Source organism: Alosa sapidissima, chromosome 18 (genome assembly GCF_018492685.1).
Source record: "Alosa sapidissima isolate fAloSap1 chromosome 18, fAloSap1.pri, whole genome shotgun sequence".
Lineage (NCBI taxonomy): Eukaryota > Metazoa > Chordata > Actinopteri > Clupeiformes > Clupeidae > Alosa > Alosa sapidissima.
In genome coordinates this window covers 17690624-17703578 of record NC_055974.1, presented here as the reverse complement: position 1 = coordinate 17703578, position 12955 = coordinate 17690624, and the positions used below count along the sequence as shown (strand labels likewise).

The 12955-nt window shown below is 40.3% G+C and overlaps 1 protein-coding gene and 1 long non-coding RNA gene across 5 annotated transcripts in view; one reads left to right on the top strand and one right to left on the bottom strand.

Moving 5' to 3' along the window:
• Positions 1-12955, bottom strand: part of LOC121689398 (solute carrier family 12 member 3-like) — a 76679-nt gene that overhangs the window by 32163 nt on the left and 31561 nt on the right. Inside the window, exon 1 of one of the 4 annotated variants that reach the window (XM_042069175.1) lies at positions 12075-12219. The exons of the other annotated variants lie outside the window; for them this stretch is intronic. The gene's annotated coding sequence lies outside the window, so the exon portion shown is untranslated. Of the gene's footprint in view, positions 1-12074; positions 12220-12955 lie in introns of those variants that run through there. 4 annotated transcript variants of the gene reach the window in all.
• LOC121689504 lies at positions 1829-7022 on the top strand. Its single transcript, XR_006024781.1, has 2 exons — positions 1829-2052; positions 6795-7022. It is a non-coding gene; the product is annotated as an uncharacterized LOC121689504 (long non-coding RNA).

Below are 12955 nucleotides of genomic sequence, written 5' to 3'. Positions count from 1 at the left end.
ACACGTCCTTGCTCTAAGCTTCAAGTCCATCACAGACACATCAAAACTGTCTTTTTGTAACTACATGCGTGAACGAAACACATACCGTTCGAACGTTTCGTTTTTCTTTGGTGTATGGAACAGTGTTCATCAAACTTTTCCACAACTTTGTCGAACTTCTCCTTATCATCCGCGCTGGCGAATACAAACGTGTTGAATACCTCTACAGCCTGAGACCCCGCGACGGTAAGAAGCAGTGCAATTTTCCGCGTATCTGGCTTGGTATTAGAGGTCTGCGCGGGACTGATTTTCCAGTCCCGCGCCCGCCCGCTCCCGCAATATTCTGTCCCGCTCCCGCATTAATGTGTCATTTTTAGTCCCGCTCCCGCCTGCATCTGTGACATGATGTCTCGCTCCCGCCCGCTAAAGCCCGCATGCAGGAGGGATAGCCTATTCAGTTTTTCTTTCTGTCTCACGAAAGGAGCACACACACCTGAGAAAGACTGAAATCGGAGATGCACTGATGCAGACGCTTTCCTAAACGCACTTTTGTCTTCAACCTTCGAGTAGATATTATAATCAATGGTACGTGAAGGCGGCACAATTTGATTTTTGCTACCCCAGAGCTAACTTGCGACTTGTTAGCAAGTTGGAGAAATCAAGTTAGACTCCAGAGGTCTATGATGGTCGGACGTGACAAACTCGCGTGCAGAAGACTCCTACCAGAAAATGCAGTCTAGATTTGGCGCCCAGTGAAACCAAGTGAAACGGTGTGTGGATATGAAGGATTGTGCCACCACGAAAACTCAGAGAAGGTACATTAACATTTTGGTAATTTGCTAACGTTCTTGCATATTTTTAGACTCAATATATCATTGAACAACCTGACGAAGCAGCACATAAAGTTAGCTAGCTAGTTAATGTTAGCTACTTGTAAGTTACATCACTGGCTGTGCCGCTTGTATATAAAGCTAACGTTAGACAATTTAACGTTGCTAGCTTACTTTGCCTTATACAGCTTTAGTCTGTATGTTTTGAATGGTGTTAAGCCATGCTGTAGCCAAAATGCACGGAATTTTAAAATGTCTTTGGGATGTCAGTCAAGATGACGAAGCTAACGTTATTGCCACTGGTTTAAACTGGTTCCAGCTCAATGCTACTGAAAAGAGGCCGGCAGCTTCTTAAAAAATTGGAAGACTACGCTAAACCATCAGATCAAATTGCTGAACAAACAGCGTACCAAAATGGTAAGTATATTTTTCCCCACAATATGTTCTCACTTTTGTTTAACCTGCTATAAATTACAGCATATTGTAACAGGAGTGAAAGGGCATTCTTGTAACCCAGGTAAACTAGGAAGTAGCGTTGCTGCGGTCGAGGGATCGAGAAATAGGCAAGTCAGCATCTGCAGTCATGAATAACTTACCAGTCAACATTTCTTTTGCAATTAATAGAATCTGTAGCATGCAAATCAAATCAGCTATTAGCCTAACTGAAATAAAACCATGATATATCTAGGTATGGTGAATTGTATGTGATGTGGGGCTATCTTTTAATTACAAAGGCCAAGGGAACTTTATCAGGATGCATAGTATCCTGAGTCCATTCAATAACTGGCCTTTAAAAATAAAAATCTGCCTGCCTCTATGGGATTTTAACATAGGAGGTTCCTTACTTATGCCTCCTGTATTTTAAGGAAAAACATTTATTAATTTACGATACCTGGTTCATTCACAAAGAATATTGGTGTGTTTAAAGGTTGGCCACAGCTTGTAACAACTTCATTTATTACCATTCTTTGCGTAGGGATGTGTACACAAGGATGTATAACCTTTTGTACGGTTAACTTGGGAATTACAACAGAAAGGAACACGTTTCAGCTAATCAAAATCAATGACTGGAACTGTCAGTTTCAGAGCTATTATTACCACACTGATAGATTGATTTTGCTTTTTATTTGCAGCCTACGTTATGCACTGTGGAACTGCACGGATGGACAGCTGTAGAATCCGCAAAGGTCAAGAAGGCTTTTGTTACGAGGGCTGGAGGTTCCAAAACATCCATGAAGCTGGGGTAATTTTCTCTTATTTTAAATGATTTCCAATTGTGGTGAGCATTATTGGTGGGCTTTTTATAAAGGGTAGGCCTCTATTGCACTAAAATTATTCAACCTTTATACAGTTAACGTCAAACTGTGTAGCTACGAAAGCTACAAAATCACATTGTCATAGAAATGATAGAGGCAAAATTTCCACTAGGTTTTATGAAGATATTTTACAGATGGGCTGAACATACATCAAAAGTAAAAAAATGACATGGCCAAAATGATTAACTCACCAACAATATTTGTTGTATGGTGTATACTGTATTTTCTGTATTTTGTTTTTGTTCTTGACAATTGTCATTGTCTCTTGAGTGATCAGAGCTAAATGTTTTGGGCTAATTTAGATGTAATATTGAGTCATTGGGTGTGTTCCAAACGGGAGACAGCTGCCTACTGCCTCCCTCCCTACATAGAGAGCTGTCTCACTAGACATGACTTTGGATTAAATGCATCTTTTAAAAATGAGCATAGCACTCTAGAATCTTTGGTTAACACTACGGTATGACGTTAGCAAAGGCCTGACGTTAAACTAAATTAGCTTACGTAAGCTAGCAGGCTAACGGTATAAATTAGTTTTACGGCCGGCAGATATATCAGACCAGACGCTATTAATGGTTACAACAATGGCATAATCAGATAGTAAATTGTTTATTTCTAATCTGTAATCTGCAAATCTAAGCAAAATAAGATCACACAAATGACATTTTAAACAGATTCAGCAGCCATTACTGATGTCATTCGCCATGTTTGTTTACCTTTCACAGCTGTTTCAGACGTTGCCGCAAGGGATTATGGGTAGGAGGCAGCATGAAGTGTGCATCGATGCTGCCTTCAAAAATGACCGTTATTTGGGAATTCTAAAATATCTTAAAAGGCAGCAGAATTTGTTTTTTCGGTTTCGAACCGCACTTGCTGCCTTGCTCCCCAGTTAGATATCTTAAAAGACAGCAACTTTACCCGTTTCGAACACACCCATTGTCTTTGATTTACCGGATTGACCCTAAAGCACTCCTACTTGTTTACAAATCACTTAAAGGTGCCATGTGTAATGTCCGCCAAAAAATCAATTCATACTCCACATTCCATAAAAGATGGGGGCAGTATACCTACAGAAAGTGAGTTGGTCTACCCTACGGTAACAACCGAGACATGTGTATTGCAGTTTGGCTGGTGGTTATGTCGCCCGCGTACCGCCTCCCATGGCCGAAACTGGCATTATGACACCTGTCGGGCTGTGGCTAGTAATTTAGCATGCTAATTCAGGTTGATATCCCTGCAGCGCTATACCTTGTCATTTTTTAAATGACACAATCGCCCTAATTTCTTCTCATTCTTTTGATGCGTGTAGCTCATTTCTTGGATATTTTTACCTCAATTCTTACACATGGCACCTTTAAAGGACAAATCCGGTATGAATTGATCCATAGCTCTTGTTGGAAATCACTGTGTGCTGTTCATAGGAAAAAGAAAATGTGGCACAGCCAATTCTGAGTTATGGACAGGGAAGTATAGCCCAGAGCCGTATAGAAGTACTTTTGGTATTCCTGACCTAATGCAGGGTAGCCGCGGGGTCTTAAAAGTCTTTAAACGGTCTTAAATGTCATGTTCCTTAATTAAGGTCTGAAAAAGTCTTAAATTCTGTTGCCGAAGTCTTAATTTTTTAAACAAAGGTCTTAAATTTTAATCATACTAGCCTGCAAGCAAGGTGAAATGGGGGAAAAAACAACAACAATGTGAAAATTCAACAGGGGGTTGCGTAACATCAGAGATCGTCTAATTTAGTGTTGCACGGTGCACCGATACTACAAAAGTGTCGCAATAGCTATTAGCAGTTGTCACAATACCTAATTTTATTAGTATCAATACTTTTAAGAATGACCGTGTTCTTGTTCGTGTGCACAAGGCATGCTTTTAGTGTCTCCTCCCCAAGCCCGTGGCTGTGCGTCTTTTCTCCTCACACACATATGCGCAGCTGTCGTGCCATAAACAGCGAGACATGGCTGCTAGTTTAGCTTAAGTGCAGGGGTGAAAGTAAGCCGGTACTGGCCGGTACGGAGTACCACTAAAATATTTGGAGAGGGTACGCCGTACCGGAAAGAAAACTATACTGTCTCTGAAAAATATAGCACTTTCAGCATGACAACACAACTGCTAACGTCAAATTACCAGAAGCAACATGTTTCCCCCAAAATATATTTCATATACTTCGTTCTGAACTGTATCTGAATTGTGTCTAAACCTCCCGTGCAGCTGGACAGACAACGAGCAAGCTATAGCGCACGTACAGTAGCCTACAGTAATTGCGCCAACGTGCACTGGTATCCAAAGTGTTTTAGCAGACGGACGTTTCTTGGAAAGTCTCCCAAATAAAAAAAACATACAGGCTAAAGAAAAATATGTTGATGTTTCAATAGCCTATTCTGGTTTTATGTGTGCAGTGTTTCGCTGGAGAGACACGAGACAGACAGCGCGTGTACGGCTTAACCAGATCTTGCGCAGCAATAATGAAAGTGTTTTAGCGGACAGAAGTATGTTGCAGTCTCCCAAATAAAAAGGCATGACTCAAAGAAACGTGTTTCATGATATACAGTAGCCTATATAAAAAAAAATTGATTGGAAGTGGGAGTGAGCAGAGTAACTAGGTTAAATAAATAAATAAATGTTGAAATTAAGTGTTTGCAATTTATTCATAATCAAAAACAGATGCAGGTGGGTTAAAGAGTGATACTAGAGTGATAAGAAGTCCTAGTGAATGCTTGATAAGTAGACTATAATACAGTAAATAAACAAATAAATAAATAATAAATAATTAGGCTAAGTGAAATTTTCGGCGCGCGCTCTAGGCGCGCATTATAACTCTATATCATAGTACCACCAAGAAATAAAAACTACTTTCACCCCTGCTTAAGTGCTTCTGTGGTAACACATAATAATAATAGGCTAATATCAAGTTGATTTGCTCACTTGCACCTCTCAACTTTGTGTTGCTAACCTACCTAGGCTATGAGATGTACATAGGTCTACTATTGGGTTTAATGTCATTTAGAAATAGGCAGCGCAAACTTTTACATCTGGAGAGAGCTCCTTGCTAACTAATTCTGCTAGCTCAGGTCATGTATGTCATTCGTCATTAGTGCTAAAATCATTATTGAACATGATCCCTTCTATAAACTTGATAGTTTTTTATTTACATTTATTTTATCTAATGACAGACAACAATGAATTGCATCCACATATCCTTATACATTATGTGCAACTATTTTTCACTAGCCTAAAACCGTGAGACTGAAGGCTACAGTAATTACTCACGTATTTCTGAAAGTGACAAGCACTCAATTACACCTAGGCCTACACACCACATTAAAATTTGCCTAGGTGTAATAGTTTAAAGGAACCGTATGTAAGAAATGTATTTCAATGAATCATAAAATGGCCCTGATATGTCATAGACATTAAGAAATCATGTTCATTTCAAATACTTATATCACTGACAACAGTAGTCCGGCCAGGATATTGTCATTTAAAAAGTGAAGTTGCAGCCCTCAACTGATGTTTATGTTGTCATGTTGTGTTTTGGCCTGATGCGCCACCGTCCACCTATCTACTTATCACAAAGTCAGTAGTGTTTCGGCATCCGGGTTGCCAGCTCTGCCAGTCAGAGGGGAGGGGAAGGGGATACAGAACTCTACAGTAATTTGAAAGTGATTGTAGTACCAGCTTTGGCCACAATCTTGCATACGGTTCCTTTAAAAATAAATATTAAGTATTCAAATGACTAAATATGTTTAGCAATTAAGCAGATTAATAGTAATCATGCAGATTAAAAAATACTATACATTAACTGTACACTTTATATGAATTCGAAGGTATATGAAATAGAAACATGAAATAAGTCATAATTTTCTGTGTGTGTGGAAAGAGTCAAGCAGAATCTAGGATGCCCACTGATGTGAATGATAACACTATATTCAATATTACTGATGATGTCAAGGTGGTCTGGGCCCCCAAATCAAATACATTTTTAAGAATTATCGAAGAAGTATCGAAATTGCTATTCTTGATGTGGTATCGGTATCGAAACAATAATTTTGGTATCGTGACAACTACACTAGTCTAATTTCTTGGAATATGCGCAAACAATACTTTGGGTTTTCGCACCGGCAGCAATGAATCAACATAATCTGTTGAAAGGAGAGGACAGCACATCATGGGGAAGTGTTGTTTTAATTGTCATTATGGATTTGATCTGGTGTTTTACAACCGCATAATGGGTGTAATGTAGGTCTTAATTTTCATGTAAGTGGTCTTAAAAGGTCTAGTCTTATTTGGGGTGGTCAAACTGGGGAAACCCTGTAATGGAAAGAAGATACTGAAGGCTTTTTTGCCATATTGAGTCAGCTTTACTTTCTTGTCCATAACTTGTCTAGGTGATTCAACAAACTTGTTTAAGCTTGACAAATATATCAATAAAATCTGTTTTTCAATTGGGCAACATATAGCAAATATGAGTGGTAGCTATCACATCCCCCATTCTGTGTTTAAGTGATTAATAAGGTGTGTCTGATCTTTGTGCTGTATCAAAATTCCCACAGTTATGAAAGCAGACAGTCAAACAAATGTCTTCCTTTGTATTTTTGAGTGGCTCACAAACTAACAATGTTCTATTTTCTGCTCTTCTCTCCCTCCTCCCTTTGGTTGGTTCCACCACCAGGATAAAAGACGCAGATTGACCAGCCCACGCTTTCATCCACCATTGTACACAATATGGCACGCTTTGGCACAAGTTCAGTTTGTTTATGGTGCATTGTTTATTAGTTCATTTCTCCATGTTGTATGATTTATAGATAGTCTTAAATTGTCATTGTACAGTTGGTCAGTACAATGCAATTTGCTTGTGCAGCTTTTAAAAATAATACTCACATACACACTCACACACACACAAAAAAAGAAGAATACACATTATAAAAAGAACCTATCAAGGCATTAACATGGTTCCATTGCTTGAAGTCCATTTTAAAGTGCATCTGTGCAAGCTCCCATTGCTTAAAGTCCATTTTTAAAGTACAACTGTTTTGCTTTGTTTTATAAAATAAAAGTTTTAAATGCTATGGAGTGCCTTATTTTTTGACCCTCAAACTGATATCTCAATTGTAACTCCTACTTCTCAACAGTTTCTCATTGCAATGTCTCCTCATTTGCTCTATTATTTCTCCTAAGGAGAAACAAGTTGTAAATGAGACTACACTCAAACATATAAGAGATCTCCTGTATTTCTCCTGCTTCTCAAACTAATATCTCGTATGTGACTCCATCTGCTCTATTATTTCTTCTAAGGAGAAACAAGTTGTAAGTGAGACTACACTCAAACATATAAGAGGTCTCCCGTATTTCTCCTGCTTCTCAAACTAATATATTTTATGTGACTCCTACTTGTCTTATTGCTATGTGTCTCATCTTTTGCTTGTTTTATTTCTCCTAAGGCAAAATTAGGAGAAATAATTGTGACAAAAGTAATACTTAAATGATCCTTAAAAGAGAATCACCATTTTGCCTCTTTAGCAACAGAAGGGATACAAATGAGAAGCAAAAGTTTCCTCATGCCAAACAACATATTAATTCATTCAGGGTAGCTTCATATTATAGCCATGTAACTTACTGGGTGGTTTTTGGTGGTAACATTAACGTTACAGACAACTTGAATTTAACTAACTGAATGTGTTAACATGAGCTAGCTAACGGTAGAACTATCACTGCCACTAACGTTAATATTACTGAACGTATGTTTGTCAGTCTGCTGTTAAACAACTCCATGAGGTGGTCATGGTTTCCGAGTGTGTTGCGCTAATATTGTGTCTCCAGATTTTTAATGTTTGTCAACATCATTCACTGATCATGGTTCGTGAAAGTCTTGATATAAAGTTCTGTCAATAGCAGTGATTAATTTACTCTTTTTCTTTCTTTGATTGACAGGGCTGACCCCCAAATGGACCGTGGAATCTAGCTGTCTTCATGGATGTAACTTATCACATGCTGATGCTGCTTTTAGAGTAGGCTATCCATTCAAAAATAAAGTAAACTGTCAAATGAATAATTATGTCGAACTGTTTTATTTCATTGCATGGCTATTTGTTGCCCATTTTCTCTCAATGCAACCCAAATACTGGGTTTAGAAAACCCGACAACTGGTTATTTTCACCCTCACCCTGGTCATCGACGGCTGTCCCACCTCCCCATCTCCCAAAGTGCGGAACCTGGGCGTCATTATGGACTCCACACTCTCATTCAGTTTCCACATCCAGAGCATCACCAAATCTGCCTTCTTTCACCTCACGTAACATTTCAAGACTCCGGCCGTCACTCACCGACTCAGTCACCGAAACTCTCATTCATGCATTTGTCACCTCCCGTCTGGACTACTGCATTGGTGTCCTGTCTGGGCTGCCCAACAAAGCCCTAGACAGATTGCAGTATGTCCAGAACTCAGCTGCCAGGGTGTTAACCCACACCAAGCCCTGGCAGCACATCACCCCCACCCTTAAGAAACTCCACTGGCTGCCAATCAAACAACGCATCAGCTACAAAATCCCCCTCCTTACCTACAAATCACTTCACTCACTGGCACCCAAGTACATCACTGACCTCCACCCGTACACCCAGTCACGGTCCCTGCGCTCCACCAGCAAGGACTTACTCTCCATTTCCCGCACCAGACTCAAGACCTTTGGTGGCAGGGCTTTCTGTGCAATTGCCCCTACCCTTTGGAACACCCTGCCCCCTCCTATCCGTTCCGCCACTTCTCTGACACAGTTCCAAAAGCACCTCAAAACACACCTCTTCTCTCTTGCCTACCCTCCCTAAACCCCTACCCTGCCCCTGCCGCCCTACTCCCACTCTTGTAAAGCGACCTTGGGTATCTTGAAAGGCGCTATATAAATTGAAGTTATTATTATTATAACCCAGTGGTTTGGGTTGAATCTATACCCAATATACTGTGTGAATTTTACTCAACATTTATATTTATAACCCAGCACATTGGTCTATTGTGCCAATTTAACTAACGTTGTGTTGATATAACCCAGCGTTTTGGGTTAGAATCATGCCCAATCTGCTGGGTTTAATAATGTACCCAGACCATTGGGTTAGGATAACTCAATGTGGTGTTGGTCCAATAGTTAACCAGCGGCTGGGTTATATTTGGGTTATTTTTAACCCAACATTTTTTAGAGTGTGAGCAGCAGGAACAAATTGAACACACGTAAACGACAATATAGGCTATAGGTCTGCAATCCGTCAGTTATGCTTAAACCCCGTTTTTTTAATGCTGCCTAACAGAACATCCAGCTGAACTATAGTTATGAACATTACTTTAATAATTTCCATATTTAATTTGATGCACATATTTAATTTGCGGGAGTGCAGTGAATCATCGGTTTGTCCCGCACCCGCGAACGCACCTCTCTCATCCCGCCCGCTCCCGCAAAGAGCTTTCAAAAGTTGTCCCGCGCCGCACTCTTTTGCGTCGGGACCCGCGGGTCTACCGCGGGAGTGCAGACCTCTACTTGGTATCCAGGCCCAAGGCTTGTAGATACAACGTAAATCGTTGTTTGAACGTTCGCCACTCACAGTCCACCTTTCCAGTCCAATTCAGAGGGTCAGGCAGCTTCACACTTTCCATGACATCTGTCAGATCACTCCTGGTTACTATTTGATTGAGAAATTGCTTTTTTTAATAAATAAACCTTTTATTTATTAAACTTGGTCAGCACACACGTTCAGCATGACTTTTTCATTCTCTTAATCTATTGATATCATTATATCACATATTTCCTATGTATCTGGTAGCTATGCCATTAATGCAGTCATCTAGTGGTTGGGAGTTAACCTCATTCACTTATCATTACATGTTGTAGTTTCTAGATGATAGCCTAGGTTAGACAGGTAGGGTCTCGCGCCAAACTCTTTTGCACTGATGAAGGTCTGAGGACGTTTGTCACCTCACTTGGTAGCACATTGGTTGATGGATTAAACACTTTTATTTATTTTTCAACGGCAAACAATGGTGTGCGAGTTTTCTTCCATGATTGACTAGATGATAGCCTACACATGAAATTCATTTCTGTCAATTAAACCTCTTATCAGTGCAGATTTATTTATGGGTATCCTCATTTATTGTGATGTCCAAATCCCATGTTAGTGTTTCACGCATGCAGTTTGTGGTTTGGATGAGTCAGACGGCAGGCAGCTTGCCTGTCTTTAGCTCAGGGGTCTCAAACTCAAATGAGCTGGGGGCCAATTCTGCCAACGTCATCTGATTGGAGGGCCAGCTATTTCTGAAAATGCAATGTTCTTTTTTTCAAATACCACACAAAACTGCAAACAGAAAGTGCAAGTGTTTTTATCTAGTTTAAGACACCTGTGCTAGCAACCTTAGCTTATAAATAAAATAATGATAAAATAAATATTAATAGAAATTATAAAACAAATGAAAAGCATAAAAACAGGTATGTGTGTGTTTCACACCAAATAAAAATATTTTCCTCTCCTAACTTTTTTAAACCTGGCAAACTATAGGCGTCAGGGTTAAGAAAGCAACACCATTGGATTTTTATATCAAAATGTCAAAAGGCCATGGCTTGAAAGTGGTCAGAGATACAGTCCTACTGTAAATGTAAAAATCTTTGAGTAAAACAAAAGTTTATGAAGGGGGTAAATTTACCCATCAAATTTGCCACTGGATGGCAAGCACCTCAAATTATGCACCTTTCAACTTACTTTACTTTTTTCATATTACCCACATAACAAATTAACAGGAAAACACCTAAGATGTATACCAACATCTAAGATGTATATGGTTTCTAAACCACAAGGCCTACAATAAAGTATTCTGGTTAAATCAGTTCCTATCGCGGGTAATCTGAGTACCCAGAAATTCGCATCATATTGCGGGTGACTTTGTAGTTTAGAGCCCTATTTCTACTAGCCCTGCTGTCTGTACCACGTCCATTACGGACACTATCATCACGATTACCACTGCAACCTCCAAGCTTTGTTGGGCAGAGGGTCGAAATAAGCATGGTATGCTTAGTGGACACCGTCGTATACACGCAGACGCACCTCCATTCAATAGACGATCGATCATAATCTCCAAAAGGATATTCTCCTTCAGATTTAGAATAGGTGAATAACATAGCCTACCTAAGACTTCATCACACGTAAACGTTTTTCAACATTTGGTGTAGGCCTGCATTTCTGCTTAATTTCTGCTTCAATTTATGCAACACTATGGCCTGCATCGCTTCCGCGTCATTACAAATGCACGTCTTTGTGTTTCTCGCGTGTAATACAAGTATTTCCTGAAAACTTTGCGCAGCGATTTTGGGTTTGAATGAAGCTCTGGATGTCTAGCACATAGTGGAGCAGAGTACAAATGAGATGTGTACTTGGAACTATCGTCTATTTTAATCAGTATCATTGTTTGTCACAATTAAAAAGTCTCAAGGGCCGGATTACATTATTATTTTGACATACGTCGCGGGCCGGGTGTTTGAGACCCCTGCTTTAGCTTAAAGTTTCTGTCCAGAATTGTGTGAAAATCGCAGAATCCTCAGGAGAGAAACCCCTGAACCAGCGTCCTATGTAGTGATGTAAACACTCTGTGCTCTTTGCAAGAGTAGGCTACTATTTCAGGCGTGCGGGCATGTGGGGAGGGGGGCGTCCGAAATTGTGTCCAGGGCCCGTGGTCACGATAATCCGGTCATGACAACCAGCACATGGAATGAAAAACAAAACAAACACAAAGCAATAGCAATGGCAGATAGGTGAAGACAAAATAAAGAGTTCAACAAGAGGTACTGACACTATCTATCAGGATCGTGCCTGGAAAATCATAAGGTCTGGCCTGGACTGCCTTTGTGCCACCCTGGTGGCCATTTTGTATATTTTACTGAGTTTGTTGTGTGCTTTTGCTGTTCCCCATGTGCTCTGTGTTTACCTGTCTGCAGTCATGTGACTGTCTCCACCCCTTTCCTTATTTGGTCTGCACTTCCTGTCTTCTTAGTTTTCCCTCCATTTTCTGCTCACACCTGTTCCCTACTGTTTTATTGATCTTGTCCAGTTATCTGTCAATTTGTTCATCGGTCTGTGTATTTATAACCTCTCTGTACCGCTGTCCTTTGTCGGTTCGTCTCTGTGGTTGTCCTGTCTTCAGTGCTTGGTTTTTTGCTTCTCATGGATGAGAAGTCATAACAACAAACAGACACATGAAAAGAGGGGATAAACTAAACACAGTTACAGACACAAATACAGTGGGCAGTGCTTCGATTTGGCCAGCTTCACTCGCGGTCCGCGCGTGGGATCACGCGGTATCACGCGACTTTAATTTGTATTTTTCCAGTGAGACGCTGCAACAACCCAAACAACCGGTAGATGGCTCAAGTGAGCAGGGTGTCTCGTAAAAAGAAATGGAGCCTGGAAAACCCTACACAGACTTCACTACAGACTTTAGCAGACTGGTTTAGAAATAATGTAATAGCCAGAAATATGCCTGCCCTGCCCTAATAAAGAAATATTTGGTTAACTGCGAGTGAATCCCGTTTGCAGCCGTAGAGACGCAGGACAAATTAAACATTCTGGTTTTCTCCGAGTGCAACGATGATAGACAGACATCATTTGGACAAAATATAGAGTATTAACCTCCGTTGCTCAGCAAAAATGCCTTCCTGTTACGTCCTGTTATCACGGAGTTACAGGCGATAAACGATTTTTGATGGTCACAAGTTTACTTCATTAGGGACTGTTCGTTATTTATTTAAGGGGCTACCGGAGGAGTTTTGGGAGCATTAGTCCAAAAAGACGTGACCCTCCCTCGCCAGC